This window comes from Pristiophorus japonicus, chromosome 4 (assembly GCF_044704955.1).
Source record: "Pristiophorus japonicus isolate sPriJap1 chromosome 4, sPriJap1.hap1, whole genome shotgun sequence".
In the NCBI taxonomy this organism is placed as follows: Eukaryota; Metazoa; Chordata; class Chondrichthyes; family Pristiophoridae; genus Pristiophorus; species Pristiophorus japonicus.
This window is the reverse complement of record NC_091980.1, coordinates 82,742,838-82,759,893: the sequence shown is the minus strand read 5'-3', so window position 1 is coordinate 82,759,893 and position 17,056 is coordinate 82,742,838. Positions and strand designations below refer to the sequence as shown.

The window sequence follows — 17,056 nt, the reverse complement described above, 5'->3', positions numbered from 1 at the left end:
TCCACAGATTCACAAACCTCTGGGAGAAGAAATTCCTTCTCAACTCGGTTTTAAATTGGCTCAGCGTATTTTGAGGCTGTGCCCCCTAGTTCTAGTCTCCCCGACCAGTGGAAACAACCTCTCTGCCTCTATCTTGTCTATCCCTTTCATTATTTTAAATGTTTCGATAAGATCACCCCTCATCCTTCTGAACTCCAACGAGTAAAGACCCAATCTACTCAATCTATCATCATAAGGTAACCCCATCATCTCCGGAATCAGCCTAGTGAATCGTCTCTGTACCCCCTCCAAGGCTAGTATATCCTTCCTTAAGTAAGATGACCAAAACTGCATGCAGTACTCCAGGTGCGGCCTCACCAATACCCTGTACAGCTATACATTGCTAACATCCACATGATTGATATCCACACTGCAGTCTAGCATCGAACTAGCTGCGGCATCTACATTGGTATACTCAATTACAGAGTGTAGGCACAGTAGGAGCATCTCATGAATGCTCACACTACTGCTAGAAGCTGTCACAATCAGCTTATGGAAAGATTAAAATAACCCTGAGGTAAGATTTCAGAGACTTTGTGGATGCTCACGAGTAGCGTGTTTAGAATAATGCAGAATGTGACATGTTGGCACATCTGCACATCTCAAAGCAATTCGCAGATCTGAAGGATACAGCACCATAGCAAAACTCACTTTTCGTTTGTATTGTCTGTGCTTTTTTCAGTTAGCAACATGCTATTTTTACATAATTAAATCTTTCAACTATAGTTCGATAGAAAAAAAAGTTAAAGCAAATCACCTCGTTACTATACATATATCCAGTTCGATCAGTAAGCTCCACAATCAAACCCCAAAATTACAGCTTCCCTACCTAAAGTGGCTGCTCCGCTATTGATGAATTCTGTGCATTGGGGGGAGAAATTTAGTTGCGCCTCATTTGGGGCGGTAACTCAGGCAGAGTGGTCATTTTAGTGCCTTTAAAAGATTTGCGCCTTCCGCTGTGAAATTCGTCAGATTCAGTCGAAGAACTGACAGAGGCGCTAAATCAGCCATTGCATACTGCAGCTGGGGGAGCGATAACAAAAGTTTGATCGATAAATTTGGCGGACCCATTGCGCATTCACGGAACTCCAAGTCAGACTCCAAGAACAGCCGAGGCTTAAAGGCGCGGCAACTCAAGTTTATTCATGCGCAGTTCCATCTCCACAGGGTCTTCAGAGTGTGAAAATGGAGGAGCAAGGAGGACACCAGCTATCTACCCATTTCTCACCCATTGCCCTTGATTCCTTGTTCCTTGGAGAGTCGCTGGAATGCCCTCCAGCCTGGAGGGAGACGAATGCCAGCGCCTCGGGATTTGACAAGGCTGTGGAGAGAGGTGGTACAGCATGTTACAGCACGGAGCGCGGTGCCCACAACAGTGACGCAATGTCGCAATACATTCAACGGCCTGACTATGGTCGTCAGGGTGAGTATCCTTTCCATTCACTTTCCAATGCCTTCATGTGATCCTCACTGTCTCGCACAATGTAAAGACTTTGCACTGCCTACCCTTTCTCTATGTCTATCAGGCCATGCTCCTCCTTGCTGAAACCAGTCTGAGACCTCTCCATCGCCTCACCAGACATGCCCTGCCCATCCAAGCGTCTTTCACCTTCTAGCTCCTTACTCAGCTTGAGTCCACCTACCAGCACCTTTCAACTGTTCATATGCGGTCCCAGTCCTGAGCCTCATACTTCCTGGTAGTTGCTTGTGCCCCAGACCCACTGTTCACACATCCACTGTGCAATGCCATGTAGGATGAAATGCAGATATGCATATTTTGTCATATTACTCGTGAGTACCCTACTGCAGAAACATGTGGCACATCAGCACCTATACAGGCTCTAACAGCTTTTTGCTTTTGTCTTTGCAGGTCAAACTTGCGCACAATCTGTGCGAGCTGCATCATAGAGGCGGAGTTGAGCCCTACCTCCAGGACCTCACCAAGGTGGAGGAGCGAGTGTCCGCCCCCATGGGCGCTGCAGTCTTGGCGGTGTAGGGCGGGGAGGCAGAGCCCCTGCTCGATAGTGACAGTATGTGAATGAGATGGGCGTTTTGTGTGAGTCTCTTCGGGCCACAAGCCTTGCAAGATGTTGTAACCAAAATAAAGATGCTCCCCTCCGTCTTGCCTTCCTGCCCCCTCCCCAGCTGATAACCGCACTTCTTTTGCTTTGTACTTACAGATGATGAGCCAGAAGAGCACCAGTCTGCCCATCAGCGGAAATCTTCAGACGACGAGGAAGATGAGGAGGAGGAGGTGGAAAGCAGTGTGCCGGGACAGGGCGAGACGTCCACATTTGCATCGAGTGGGGAGAGCACCTAGATGGAAGAGGCCGTCTTCCCAGGGTTGGCTGAACCTGAGGCTCCTGGCCCCAGTGGCCTGCAGCAACGCCCAGCGCGAGGGGAAGCTCGTGCGCCAGCTCTCCGGAGGGTAAGTCGGCCCATGAGTCCTGCTCACAGACAGGCAGATGAGGACCTGTACTCGGAGGCTATGTCCAAGAAGTCAATGCAGATGAACCGCGAGCTCATGGGTGCATTGGCGGGGATCCCGCAGAACGTGGATGCACTTGCATTGAATGTGGCGGAGGCCGCCTCAACATTCTCATTTGTGTTTCGGGGGTCCATCGAGCCCATCCTTGGTAGATTGCATTGGATGATGGAGGCCACAAGTACCCATGTGGTCCAAGACATGACGGCGTGGGCCATGGCTGACGTGGCAGTAGCCCTTGAGTGGCAGGCGGCAACCACCCAACACCTGCATTCTGCCATGTCGTCAGTGCGTGCTGGCATCAATGTGCTGACTGCTCTGATGCAGGAGCAATTGATGCCACGTAAGCACTGACTGCTGCCATAGTGTCTGGGGCCCCATCAGTCCAATGGTGAGCTAACAGTGCTGAATTAGGCCAGCAATCTGCACTCCACCATTGCTCCGATGCTGAGGCTTTGCTCCGGGGAAGTGGCAGGCTGTTGGTCGAGATGGAACGTGATGTCCTCTCTCAGGAGGACATTATTTGGACTTCCAACACTGCCAGTTTGCCTTTGCAACTGTCCGGTATTTATTACATCAAAACTCCTGATTAGAGAGAGTGTGGGAACATTTAGTGCATGGACATGAAGGCCTGAATAGCCTGTTTCTGTGCTGTAAATACTATGTAGTACTATGTAATATTATCTTGTTGGTTGGTGTTTAGTGGTGTGGAACCAGGTATTTACATGAATACCCCTACATCCCCCCCACCTGTATTTCATATTGTAAAGCTCCACTACAGCAATGAGGAACGCCGCCCTTTAGCTGAGCAATCCTTTCCATGACATTTGATGGATAGAAATTTGGACTCATGGGGAAAGTGGAGTTGAGGTTGACGATCTTATTGGCCTACTCCTGCTCCTAATTCTTATGTTCTTATAATGCCATGATGTGATATAAGGCGGAGATCTACACTAAATGTTCCCACACTCTCTCTAACCAGGAGTTTTGATGTAATAAATACTGAAATAAGAGGCATCAGTATCATTTCAGATGCCTCCCTTTATAACTGGGCAATATTTCCCATTAAAATGTTATTCAGTAAAAATGAAGTTGACTCCTTATAGTTCATAGCAATGAAATATTATTAATGAAAATTTCCAGTGGATTTTAGAGTGCTCCATTCCAGCATATATTTTTAAACTTTTATTCTCAAGAAGGTTTTAATGCAAATGACACCAGTTGTCATGATGCTGTGTGCTTAAAGTAGCGATTTCTTTGGCACATTATCAACACTTCCATTTGGCTGAATGCGTTTGCCAGTAAAGTCATCTGCTTATTGACTAAGCCAAGCCTGGAGAAGACAGACCTCCTGAGGTGCTGTACCTCACAGACTATCTTGCTGGTATTCCAAAGGATGCAACCTTTGTCTACTGCTGAGAGAAAATGTTAACGGAATATATTTGCCAGTGCTTAATGAATTTACAGAAAAGATAACTGTGCAAGTGGCAGACTTGCCAATGAAAGTTTGGCAGGTGTTTCTGCTGTGAACTACATGTTCCTTATCCTGTATACTGGGTTTAATAGCTGTTTGTAATCATAATCACACTGAGATTGTCCATATGTCTCACTTCAAACTAATGGTGGAAAATAAGTAGTGCAAAGCTGTAACAGTAAGAGTTGGAACTATCTACTTTGTTTTTAAAATCAAAATGTTGGATTTGTTTGAAATGCCTATAAATAAACCAGCATTAAAGAAACTATGAGAAAATAACTTAATATTGTATTCTCACCTTGCTGTAATTTCTTAAGTCCTGATTTTTAAATATTAGTTTTTAAACTTCCCTGATATTCTTGCAACACAGTCAAATGCAAGTGTCTGCAAATCCCAATTAATAAATAGGTGAAGTAATCTAAATCTACATATAGTTCAGTGATAGCAATTTTACCAAGAAATGCTTCATTTAAAAAATATATTTATTCATTCACGGTATATGGGCATCTTATTGCCCTTGAGAAGATGGTGGTGAGCATTCTGTGTAAGGTACCCCCACAGTGTTGTTAGGTAGGGAATCCCAGGATTTTGACCCAGCAACGATGAAGGAATGGTGATATATTTCTAAGTCAGGATGATGGATTGGAGGGGGTGGTGTTCCCAATTGCCTGCTGACCTTATTCTTCTCAATGATAGAGGTCATGGGTTTGGGAGCTGCTGTCGAAGAAGTCTTGGCGAGTTGTGGAAGTGTATCTTGCAGATAGTACACACTGCAGCAAAGATGAGCTGATATTGGAGGGAGTGAATGTTTAAGGTGATGGATGAACTGCTGATCAAGTGGGCTGCTTTATAGTGGGGAAAATGTTGGAATCAATCATTAAGGATGAAATAGCAACGCATTTGGAAAGCAGTGACAGGATCGGTCCAAGTCAGCATGGATTTATGAAAGGGAAATCATGCTTGACGAATCTTCTGGAATTTTTTGAGGATGTAACTAGCAGAGTGGACAAGGGAGAACCAGTGGATGTGGTGTATTTGGACTTTCAAAAGGCTTTTGACAAGGTCCCACACAAGAGATTGGTGTGCAAAATCAAAGCGCATGATATTGGGGGTAATGTACTGACGTGGATAGAGAACTGGTTGGTAGACAGGAAGCAGAGAGTCGGGATAAATGGGTCCTTTTCAGAATGGCAGGCAGTGACTAGTGGAGTGCCTCAGGGCTCAGTGCTGGGACCCCAGCTCTTTACAATATACATTAACAATTTAGATGAAGGAATTGAGTGTAATATCTCCAAGTTTGCAGATGACACTAAACTGGGTGGTGGTGTGAGCTGTGAGGAGGACGCTAAGAGGCTGCAGGGTGAGTTGGACAAATTAGGTGAGTGGGCAAATGCATGGCAGATGCAGTATAATGTGGATAAATGTGAGGTTATCCACTTTGGGGGCAAAAAACACGAAGGCAGAATATTATCTGAATGGCGGCAGATTAGGAAAAGGGGAGGTGCAACAAGACCTGGGTGTCATGGTTCATCAGTCATTGAAAGTTGGCATACAGGTACAGCGGGCGGTGAAAGTGGCAAATGGTATGTTGGCCTTCATAGCTAGGGGATTTGAGTATAGGAGCAGGGAGGTCTTACTGCAGTTGTACAGGGCCTTGGTGAGGCCTCACCTGGAATATTGTGTTCAGTTTTGGTCTCCTAATCTGAGGAAGGACGTTCTTGCTATTGAGGGAGTGCAGCGAAGGTTCACCAGACTGATTCCTGGGATGGCAGGACTGACATATGAGGAGAGATTGGATCGCCTGGGCCTGTATTCACTGGAGTTTAGAAGGATGAGAGGGGATCTCATAGAAAGATATAAGATTCTGACGGGACTGGACAGGTTAGATGCGGGCAGAATGTTCCTGATGTTGGGGAAGTCCAGAACCAGGGTACACAGTCTTAGGATAAGGGGTAGGCCATTTAGGACTGAGATGAGGAGAAACTTCTTCACCCAGAGAGTTGTTAACCTGTGGAATTCCCTGCCGCAGAGAGTTGTTGATGCCAGTTCATTGGATATATTCAAGAGGGAGTTTGATATGGCCCTTATGGCTAAAGGGATCAAGGGGTATGGAGAGAAAGCAGGAAAGCGGTATTGAGGGAATGATCAGCTATGATCTTATTGAATGGTGGTGCAGGCTCGAAGGACCGAATGGCCTACTCCTGTACCTATTTTCTATGTTTCTATGTTTCTATGCTTTGTCTTGGTTGGTGTTGAGCTTCTTGAGTGTTATTGGAAGTCCATTTATCCAGGAAATTGGAGAGTATTTCATCACTCTCCTGATTTGTGCCTTGCAGAAAGACATTGGGGAGTCAGCAGGTGAGACACTTGCTGCAGAATCTGTCTCCGACCTGCTCTTGTAGCCACAGTATTTATGTGGCTGGTCCAGTTAAGTTTCTGGTCAATAGTGACCCCAAGAATATCGAAGGTGGGGGATTCAATGAATGTAATGCCATTAAAAGTCAGGGGGAGGTGGTTAGACTCTCTCTTGTTGGAGATGATCATTGCCTGGCACTTGTATAGCGCGATATGATTTTCCACTTATCAGCCCAAATCTGGACGTTGTCCAGTTCTTGCTGCACATGGGCAGGGACTGTTTCATTATCTGAGGAATTGTGAATGGAACGGAACACTGTGCAATCATCAACAAACATCCTCACATCTGACCTTACTATGGAGGGCAGGTCATTGACGAAGCAGCTGAAAATGGTTGGGCCTAGGACATTGCCCTGAGGAACTCTTGCAGCGATGACCTGAGGCTGAGCTGATTGGCCTCCAACAACCACAACCATTTTCCTTTGTGCTAGGTATGACTCCAGCCAGTGTAGAATTTTCCCCTGATTCCCATTGACTTCAATTTTACTAGAGATCCGTGATGCCACATTTGGTCAAATGCTGCCTTGATGTCAAGGGCAATCACTCTCACTTCACCTCTGGAATTCAGCTTTTTTGTCCATGTTTGGACCAAGGCTGTAATGAGGTCTGGAGCCGAATGGTCCTGGCGAAACCCAAACTGAGCATCGATGAGTAGGTTTTTGGTGAGGAAGTGTCACTTGATAGCATTGTCGATGACACCTTCTGATGATTAAAAGTAGGCTGATGAGGCAGTAATTGGCCGGATTGGATTTGTCCTGCTTTTTGTGGACATATCTGGGCAATTTTCCACTTTGTTGGGTAGATGCCAGTGCTATAACTGTACTGGAATAGCTTGGGTTAGAGGCACAGCTAATTCTGGAGAACAAGTCTTCAGCAATGCAGCTAGGATGTTGTCTCGGCTTATAGCCTTTGCTGTATCCGTTTCTTGATATCAAGTGGAGTGAATCAAATTGAGTGAAAATTGGCATCTGTGATGCTGGGGACATCAGGAGGAAGCCGAGATGGGTCATCCTCTCGACACTTCTGTCTGAAGATGATTGCGAATGCTTCAGCCTTGTTTTTTGCACTCACATATGTTGGACTCCGCCATCATTAAGGATGGGGATGTTCATGGAGACACCCACTCCCGTTAATTGTTTAATTGTCCACCATCATTCATGACTGTATGTGGCAAGACTGCAGAGATTTGATCTGATCCGTTAGTTAGGGGAATCACATAGCTCTGTCTATAGCGTGTTGCTTCCATTGTTTAGTATGCATGTAGTCCTGTGTTGTAGCTTCACCTGGTTGGCATGGTAAAACTAATTTTTAGTTATATCTGGTGCTGCACCTGGCATGTTTTTCTATACTCCTGATTTAACCAAGATTAGTCACCTGGCTTGATGGTAATGGTAGAGTGAGTGATATGCTGGGCCATGAGGTTACAGAGTGTGGTGGAATACAATTCTGCTGCTGCTGATGGCGCATAACATATCATGGATGCCCAGTATAAAGCTGCTAGAGCTATTCTGAATCTATCCCGTTTATCTCATGCTTTATTTGGGAAAAATGAGAGCATACTGGATGAAACACTTCTTGCTCCATAGCTATATTGAGCATATATTGTTCATACAGAGCCCTACTGTAATCTGGGCTTAGTATTCAAATTGAAGATGCCTAAGTCAGCAGAGTTGTTCTCTTTGCACTGCTGGCTCTCAGGGCACCTTTGCTTGCAAATAATATTTTACCTGCACCTACAAATGGTGATGTCTGTACACTAAGGACATTGATGCAAAGCCAACAGAATGCCATTATGATATTGTAGGAGGGAAACCATAGCTCCACTTTTGTGAAATGCAATGTGGGGAAGAAGGTCATGTGATAGGCTGCATGCTGCAGCAGAAGAAAGGGAGTGAGCACTATACCCAGTGTTTTCTAATCTGACTTTATTTTGGTTAAATTCCTCTGTTCTATTTCCCAACTGAAATTTTGTAACTTACACTTCAAGAATCTGTATAACTTGGGTACGGTTTCAATGCACATGTTCCCTAAACAATCTAATTCTGAATAAGTGAGTAAGGTGTCACGTCACACAGGGATCTTGGCCAGGACTAATGGGCGAAGATAGTTTGCTACAAAAGTGGAGGATAAAATGAACAGCTTGTTTAAGGTAAAGGTTGCACAGATTAACCTTCAGAGAGTTGGAAACATGGAAATTGTGTGAATGCCACTGAAAAGGTCATGGAAAGAAGGAGCGAGAGAGAGAGATGGACAATTTGAATTTCTTACAAAACAAAATGATGACCTCCGTGAGGAATAACATGCAGGCTGAAGGAATAATGCATGGCCTTTTTAAACCACATGAATCCTGCATTTCTACAATTCTACCAACTGACTGGAAATTAATAACAATAAAATATGTTTGTAACAATAGATTTTTATTGGAGTTAAGTGATTTATTTTTCTCATGGACCTGCCCACTAATTTAACTAAATACAAAGTATTCAATCTAGCCAAGAAACTACTGCAAGATGTAAAGTTTATCCTCAAGGAGCTTGTCTCTGTGCCTTACCAGGAAATTGTTAGAAACTACTGATGGAAGTGGAAGGAAGTGTGGACATCTTTCAAAATCAGTATTCTGTTTGAACTAAATAACATTTATGTTTCCTTAATAAGGATTTTTTTTTGCTGTTTGATTCACAACATAACTGAGGGAAGAAAAAAAGACTTGGATTTACATAGCACCTTTCATGGCCACTGGATGTCTCAAAGCGCTTTACAGCTAATAATGTACTCTTGGAGTGTAGTCACTGTTGTAATTCATGGTGAGTCAGCGAGAGGCTCGGGAGGTGCTGGAGAGGCCTATAAAAAGGCCCAGTGTCCATGAGTCGTCGGGAGTTCGTGGTGAGAGGCTTGGGAAGTGCATGAAGAGGCCGATAAAAAGGCCCAGCGTCCGTGAGTCGTCGGGAGTTCGAGGTGAGTCAGCGAGAGGCGTGCTTGTGCAGCTGCGGCAGGGAGAGAAGGCAAAAAGAAGTAGAAGGAAATCGAAAGGTGATGTCACAGCCAAGGGGGTAAGTGATTGGCTGGTGATTGATAAGTATTTTTTTTTTCTCTTTTCTATAACAGTAAGCAAACTTTAGCATTGTTGTTGCCAAATTAAGTTTATCTAAGGGTTAAGTCATGACAGGACAGCTCGGAAACGTGTTATGCTCCTCCTGTACTATGCGGGAAGTCAGTGATGCTTCCGGTGTCCCTGACGACTACATGTGCGGGAATTGTATCCATCTCCAGCTCCTGACAGACCGCATTGCAGCTCTGGAGCTGTGGGTGGATTCACTCTGGAGCATCCACGATGCTGAGAATGACGTGAATAGCACGTTTCGTGAGTTGGTCTCACCTCAGGTAAAGGGTACACAGCCAGATAGTAAATGGGTGACCAGCAGGAAAAGCAATGCAAGGAAGATAGTGCAGGGGTCCCCTGCGGTCATCCCCCTGAAAAACAGATACACCGCTTTGGGGACTGTTGAGGGGGATGACTCATCAGGGGGGAGCAGCAGCAGCCAAGTTCATGGCACCGTGGCTGGCTCTGCTGCACAGGAGGGCAGGAAAAAGAGTGGGAGAGCTATAGCGATAGGGGATTTGATTGTAAGGCGAATAGATAGGCATTTCTGCGGCCGCAATCAAGACTCCAGGATGGTATGTTGTCTCCCTGGTGCAAGGGTCAAGGATGTCTCCAGTGCAGGACATTCTGAAAAGGGAGGGTGAACAGCCAGTTGTCGTGGTGCATGTAGGTACCAACGATATAGTAAAAAATGAGATGAGGTCCGACGAGATGAAATTAGGGAGCTAGGAGCTAAATTAAAAAATAGGACCTCAAAGGTAGTATTCTCAGAATTGCTACCCGTGCCACATGCTAGTCAGAGTAGGAATCGCAGGATAGCTCAGATGAATACGTGGCTTGAGGAGTGGTGCAAGAGGGAGGGATTCAAATTCCTGGGACATTGGAACCGGTTCTGGGGGAGGTGGGACCAGTACAAACCGGACGGTCTGCACCTGGGCAGGACCGGAACCAAAGTCCGAGGGAGAGTGTTTGCTAGTGCTGTTGGGGAGGAGTTAAACTAACATGGCAGAGGGATGGGAACCTATGCAGAGAGACAGGGAAATAAAATGGAGGTAGAAGCTAAAGATAGCAAGGAGAATAGTAAAAGTTGAGGGCAGAGAAACGCAAGACAAAATCGAAAATTTCCACATTACAGCAAAATTCTAAAGGGGCAAAGTGTGTTAAAAAGATAAGCCTGAAGGCTCTGTGCCTCAATGCGAGGAGTATTCGGAATAAGGTGGATGAATTAACTGCACAAATAGCAGATAACGGATATGATGTAATTGACATCACGGAGACATGGCTCCAGGGTGACCAAGGCTGGGAACTCAACATCCAGGGGTATTCAACATTTAGGAAGGATAGGCAGAGAGGAAAAGGAGGCAGGGTGGCATTGCTGGTTAAAGAGGAAATTAATGCAATAGTAAGGAGGGACATTAGCCTGGATGATGTGGAATCAGTATGGGTGGAGCTGAGGAATTCCAAAGGGCAGAAAATGTTAGTGGGAGTTGTGTACAGACCACCAAACAGTAGTAGTGAGGTTGGGGACAGCATCAAACAAGAAATAAGGGATGTGTGCAATAAAGGTACAGCAGTTATCATGGGCGACTTTAATCTACATTTTGATTGGGCTAACCAAACTGGTAGCAATGTGGTGGAAGAGGATTTCCTGGAGTGTATTAGGGATGGTTTTCTAGACCAATATGTTGAGGAACCAACTAGAGAGCTGGGCATCCTAGACTGGGTGATGTGTAATGAGGAGGGACTAATTAGCAATCTTGTTGTGCGAGGCCCCTTGGGGAAGAGTGACCATAATATGGTAGAATTCTTTATTAAGATGGAGAGTGACACAGTTAATTCGGAAACTAGGGTCCTGAACTTAAGGAAAGGTAAATTTGACGGTATGAGGCGTGAATTGGCTAGAATAGACTGGCAAAGGATTCTTAAAGGGTTGACGGTGGATAAGCAATGGCAAATATGACATGTTTGGGATTACGGAGACGTGGCTCCAGGATGATCAGGGCTGGGAACTCAACATCCAGGGGTATTCAACATTCAGGAAAGATAGAATAAAAGGAAAAGGAGGTGGGGTAGCATTGCTGGTTAAGGAGGAAATTAAGGCAATAGTTCAGAAGGACATTAGCTTGGACGATGTGGAATCTATATGGGTAGAGCTGCAGAATACCAAAGGGCAAAAAACGTTAGTGGGAGTTGTGTACAGACCTCCAAACAGTATTAGTGATGTTGGGGAGGGCATCAAACATGAAATTAGGGGTGCGTGCAATAAAGGTGCAGCAGTTATAATGGGTGACTTTAATATGCACATAGATTGGGTTAACCAAACTGGAAGCAATACGGTGGAGGAGGATTTCCTGGAATGCATAAGGGATGGTTTTTTAGACCAATATGTCGAGGAACCAACTAAGGGGGAGGCCATCTTAGACTGGGTGTTGTGTAATGAGAGAGGATTAATTAACAATCTCGTTGTGCGAGGTCCCTTGGGGAAGAGTGATATGGTGGAATTCTGCATTAGGATGGAGAATGAAACAGTTAATTCAGAGACCATGGTCCAGAACTTAAAGAAGGCTAACTTTGAAGGTATGAGGCATGAATTGGCTAGGATAGATTGGCGAATGATACTGAAGGGGTTGACTGTGGATGGGCAATGGCAGACATTTAGAGACCGCATGGATGAACTACAACAATTGTACATTCCTGTCTGGTGTAAAAATAAAAAAGGAAGGTGGCTCAACCGTGGCTATCAAGGGAAATCAGGGATAGTATTAAAGCCAAGGAAGTGGCATACAAATTGGCCAGAAATAGCAGCGAACCCGGGGACTGGGAGAAATGTAGAACTCAGCAGAGGAGGACAAAGGGTTTGATTAGGGCAGGGAAAATGGAGTACGAGAAGAAGCTTGCAGGGAACATTAAGACGGATTGTGAAAGTTTCTATAGATATGTAAAGAGAAAAAGGTTAGTAAAGACAAACGTAGGTCCCCTGCAGTCAGAATCAGCGGAAGTCATAACGGGGAACAAAGAAATGGCGGACCAATTGAACAAGTACTTTGGTTCGGTATTCGCTGAGGAGGACACAAACAACCTTCCGGATATAAAAGGGGTCGGAGGGTCTAGTAAGGAGGAGGAACTGAGGGAAATCCTTATTAGTCGGGAAATTGTGTTGGGGAAACTGATGGGATTGAAGGCCGATAAATCCCCAGGGCCTGATGGACTGCATCCCAGAGTACTTAAGGAAGTGGCCTTGGAAATAGTGGATGCATTGACAGTCATTTTCCAACATTCCATTGACTCTGGATCAGTTCCTATGGAGTGGAGGGTAGCCAATGTAACCCCACTTTTTAAAAAAGGAGGGAGAGAGAAATATAGACCGGTCAGCCTGACATCGGTAGTGGGTAAAATGATGGAATCAATTACTAAGGATGTCATAGCAATTCATTTGGAAAGAGGTGATATGATAGGTCCAAGTCAGCATGGATTTGTGAAAGGGAAATCATGCTTGACAAATCTTCTGGAATTTTTTGAGGATGTTTCCAGTAGAGTGGACAAGGGAGAACCAGTTGATGTGGTATATTTGGACTTTCAGAAGGCTTTCGACAAGGTCCCACACAAGAGATTAATGTGCAAAGTTAAAGCACATGGGATTGGGGGTAGTGTGCTGACATGGATTGAGAACTGGTTGTCAGACAGGAAGCAAAGAGTAGGAGTAAATGGGGACTTTTCAGAATGGCAGGCAGTGACTAGTGGGGTACCGCAAGGTTCTGTGCTGGGGCCCCAGCTGTTTACACTGTACATTAATGATTTAGACGAGGGGATTAAATGTAGTATCTCCAAATTTGCGGATGACACTAAGTTGGGTGGCAGTGTGAGCTGCGAGGAGGATGCTATGAGGCTGCAGAGCGACTTGGATAGGTTAGGTGAGTGGGCAAATGCATGGCAGATGAAGTATAATGTGGATAAATGTGAGGTTATCCACTTCGGTGGTAAAAACAGAGAAACAGACTATTATCTGAATGGTGACAGATTAGGAAAAGGAGAGGTGCAAAGAGACCTGGGTGTCATGGTACATCAGTCATTGAAGGTTGGCATGCAGGTACAGCAGGCGGTTAAGAAAGCAAATGGCATGTTGGCCTTCATAGCGAGGGGATTTGAGTACAGGGGCAGGGAGGTGTTGCTACAGTTGTACAGGGCCTTGGTGAGGCCACACCTGGAGTATTGTGTACAGTTTTGGTCTCCTAACCTGAGGAAGGACATTCTTGCTATTGAGGGAGTGCAGCAAAGGTTCACCAGACTGATTCCCGGGATGGCGGGACTGACCTATCAAGAAAGACTGGATCAACTGGGCTTGTATTCACTGGAGTTCAGAAGAATGAGAGGGGACCTCATAGAAACGTTTAATATTCTGATGGGGTTAGACAGGTTAGATGCAGGAAGAATGTTCCCAATGTTGGGGAAGTCCAGAACCAGGGGACATAGTCTAAGGATAAGGGGTAAGCCATTTATGGCCGAGATGAGGAGGAATTTCTTCACCCAGAGAGTGGTGAACCTGTGGAATTCTCTACCACAGAAAGTTGTTGAGGCCAGTTCACTGAATATATTCAAAAAGGAGTTAGATGAAGTCCTTACTACTAGGGGAATCAAGGGGTATGGTGAGAAAGCAGGAATGGGGTACTGAAGTTGCATGTTCAGCCATGAACTCATTGAATGGCCGTGCAGGCTAGAATGGCCGAAGGGTCTACTCCTGCACCTATTTTCTATGTTTCTATGTTTCTATCACATTGATGAACTTCAGCAATTGTACATCCCTGTTTGGAGTAAAAATAAAATGGGGAAGGTGGCTCAACCATGGCTAACAAGGGAAATTAAGGATAGTGTTACAGCCAAGGAAGAGGCATATAAATTGGCTAGAAAAAGCAACAAACCTGAGGACTGGGAGAAATTTATAATTCAACAGAGGAGGACAAAGGGTTTAATTAAGAGGGGGAAAATAGAGTACGAGAGGAAGCTTGCAGGGAACATAAAAACTGACTGCAAAAGCTTCTATAAATATGTGAAGAGAAAAAGATTAGTGAAGACAAACGTAGGTCCCTTGCAGTCGGATTCAGGTGAATTTATAATGGGGAATAAAGAAATGGCAGACCAATTGAACAAATACTTCAGTTCTGTCTTCACGAAGGAAGACATAAATAACCTTCCGAATGTACTAGGGGACAGTGGGTCTAGTGAGAAGGAGGAACTGAAGGATATCTTTATTCGGCGGGAAATTGTGTTAAGGAAATTGATGGGATTGAAGGCCGATAAATCCCTGGGGCCTGATGGTCTGCTTCCCAGACTACTTAAGGAAGTGGCCCTAGAAATAGTGAATGCATTGGTGATCATTTTCCAACAGTCTATCGACTCTGGATCAGTTCCTATGGAGGGTAGCTAATGTAGCACCACTTTTTAAAAAAGGAGGGAGAGAGAAAACGGGTAATTATAGACCGGTTAGCTTGACATCAGTAGTGGGGAAAATGTTGGAATCAATCATGAAGGACGAAATAACAGTGCATTTGGAAAGCAGTGACAGGATCGGACCAAGTCAGCATAAATTTATGAAAGGGAAATCATGCTTGACGCATCTTCTGGAATTTTTTGAGGATGTAACTAGCAGAGTGGACAAGAGAGAACCAGTGGATGTGGTGTATTTGGACTTTGAAAAGACATTTTACAAGGTCCCGCACAAGAGATTGGTGTGCAAAATCAAAGCGCATGGTATTGGGGTAATGTACTGACCTGGATAGAGAACTGGTTGGCAGATAGTAAGCAGAGAGTCGGGATAAACAGATTCTTTTCAGAATGGCAGGCAGTGACTAGTGGAGTGCCGCAGGGCTCAGTGCTGGGACCCCAGCTCTTTACAATATACATTAACGATTTAGATGAAGGAATTGAGTGTAATGTCTCCAAGTTTGTGGATGACACTAAACTGGGTGGTGGTGTGAGCTGTGAGGAGGATGCTAAGAGGCTGCAGGATGACTTGGACAGGTTAGGTGAGTGGGCAAATGCATGGCAGATGCTGTATAATGTGGATAAATGTGAGGTTATCCATTTTGGGGGCAAAAACATAAAGGCAGAATATTATCTGAATGGTGGCAGATTAGGAAAAGGAGAGGTGCAACGAGACCTGGGTGTCATGGTTCATTAGTCACTGAAAGTGGGCATGCAGGTACAGCAGGCGGTGAAGAAGCAAATGGTACGTTGGCCTTCATAGCTAGGGGATTTGAATATAGGAGCAGGGAGGTCTTACTGCAGTTGTACAGGGCCTTAATGAGGCCTCACCTGGAATACTGTGTTCAGTTTTGGTCTCATAATCTGAGGAAGGACGTTCTTGCAATTGAGGGAGTGCAGCGAAGGTTCACCAGACTGATTCCAGGGATGGTTGGACTGTCATATGAGGAGAGACTGGATCAACTGGGCCTTTATTCACTGGAGTTTAGCAGGATGAGAGGAGATCTCATAGAAACATATAAGCTTCTGACGTGACTGGACAGGTTAGATGCGGGAAGAATGTTCCCGATGTTGGGGAAGTCCAGAACCCGGGGACATAGTCTTAGGATAAGGGCTAGGCCATTTAGGACTGAGATGAGGAGAAATTTCTTCACTCAAAGAGTTGTTAACCTATGGAATTCCCTGCCGCAAAGAGTTGTTGATGCCAGTTCATTGGATATATTCAAGAGGGAGTTAGATATGGCCCTTACGGCTAAGGGGATCAAGGGGTATGGAGAGAAAGCAGGAAATGGGTACTGAGGGAATGATCAGCCATGATCTTATTGAATGGCGGTGCAGACTCGAAGGGCCGAATGACCTACTCCTGCACCTATTTTCTATGTTTCTATGTTTCTATGTAATGTAGGGAGGGAATTTTAGTGTTACAGATTAACTGGTGAAACATGGGATCCTTCAATGTGTCTTTTAAGTCAATGCTCCACTTCTGTTTGTTAGGGCTAATGGAATCATGGCCTAAAACTACATGTGAGGTGAGTTTAACTTATAGGTTACTTTGCGTTAGGATTCATTTTAATGCAGGGAGAGTCATTGTTTAGATTTTAATTGAAGTGCTATCTGACTGGCGTGTGATTTTTTGGGTATATTCTGTGCGATATGCAGCCGAAGTGGGCCGACAACCGCTCGCGGGCTGGAAGTTAAAGGGGAGGTCAGGAGTGCCGTGCGCCACCATTTTTTTTCCAGTCGATTCACCGGTCGGCCCCTTCTTTGTTTCTTTGGTATGGTGTGGGCCGCCATCGTGTAGCCCGGCACTCCATCAGGGGCTGGGCTGCGGCCTCAGCACCACGCCGCCCTGGTGGCCCAGTGGAGGCAATCAGAGGCCCGACACAGTGTTGTGGGGCTCTCCCCTTTAACCGAAGGGGAGGGGCAGTGAAACGCAGCAGCGCATATTGCTGATGAACGCACCCCAACAGGAAGTGGAGCACGCAAGATTTCGCTCCACTTCCTGTGGGGGACGGTAACCACAGTTTTGCTGCTGAGGTGGCTCTTCCATGCCGAGTCGGTTACC

The 17,056-nt window shown here is 45.3% G+C and overlaps 1 long non-coding RNA gene across 2 annotated transcripts in view; it reads right to left on the bottom strand.

Annotated features, from left to right (window-relative positions):
* Positions 1–17,056, bottom strand: part of LOC139262099 (uncharacterized) — an 80,695-nt gene that overhangs the window by 34,515 nt on the left and 29,124 nt on the right. The gene's annotated exons all lie outside the window — the stretch shown is intronic.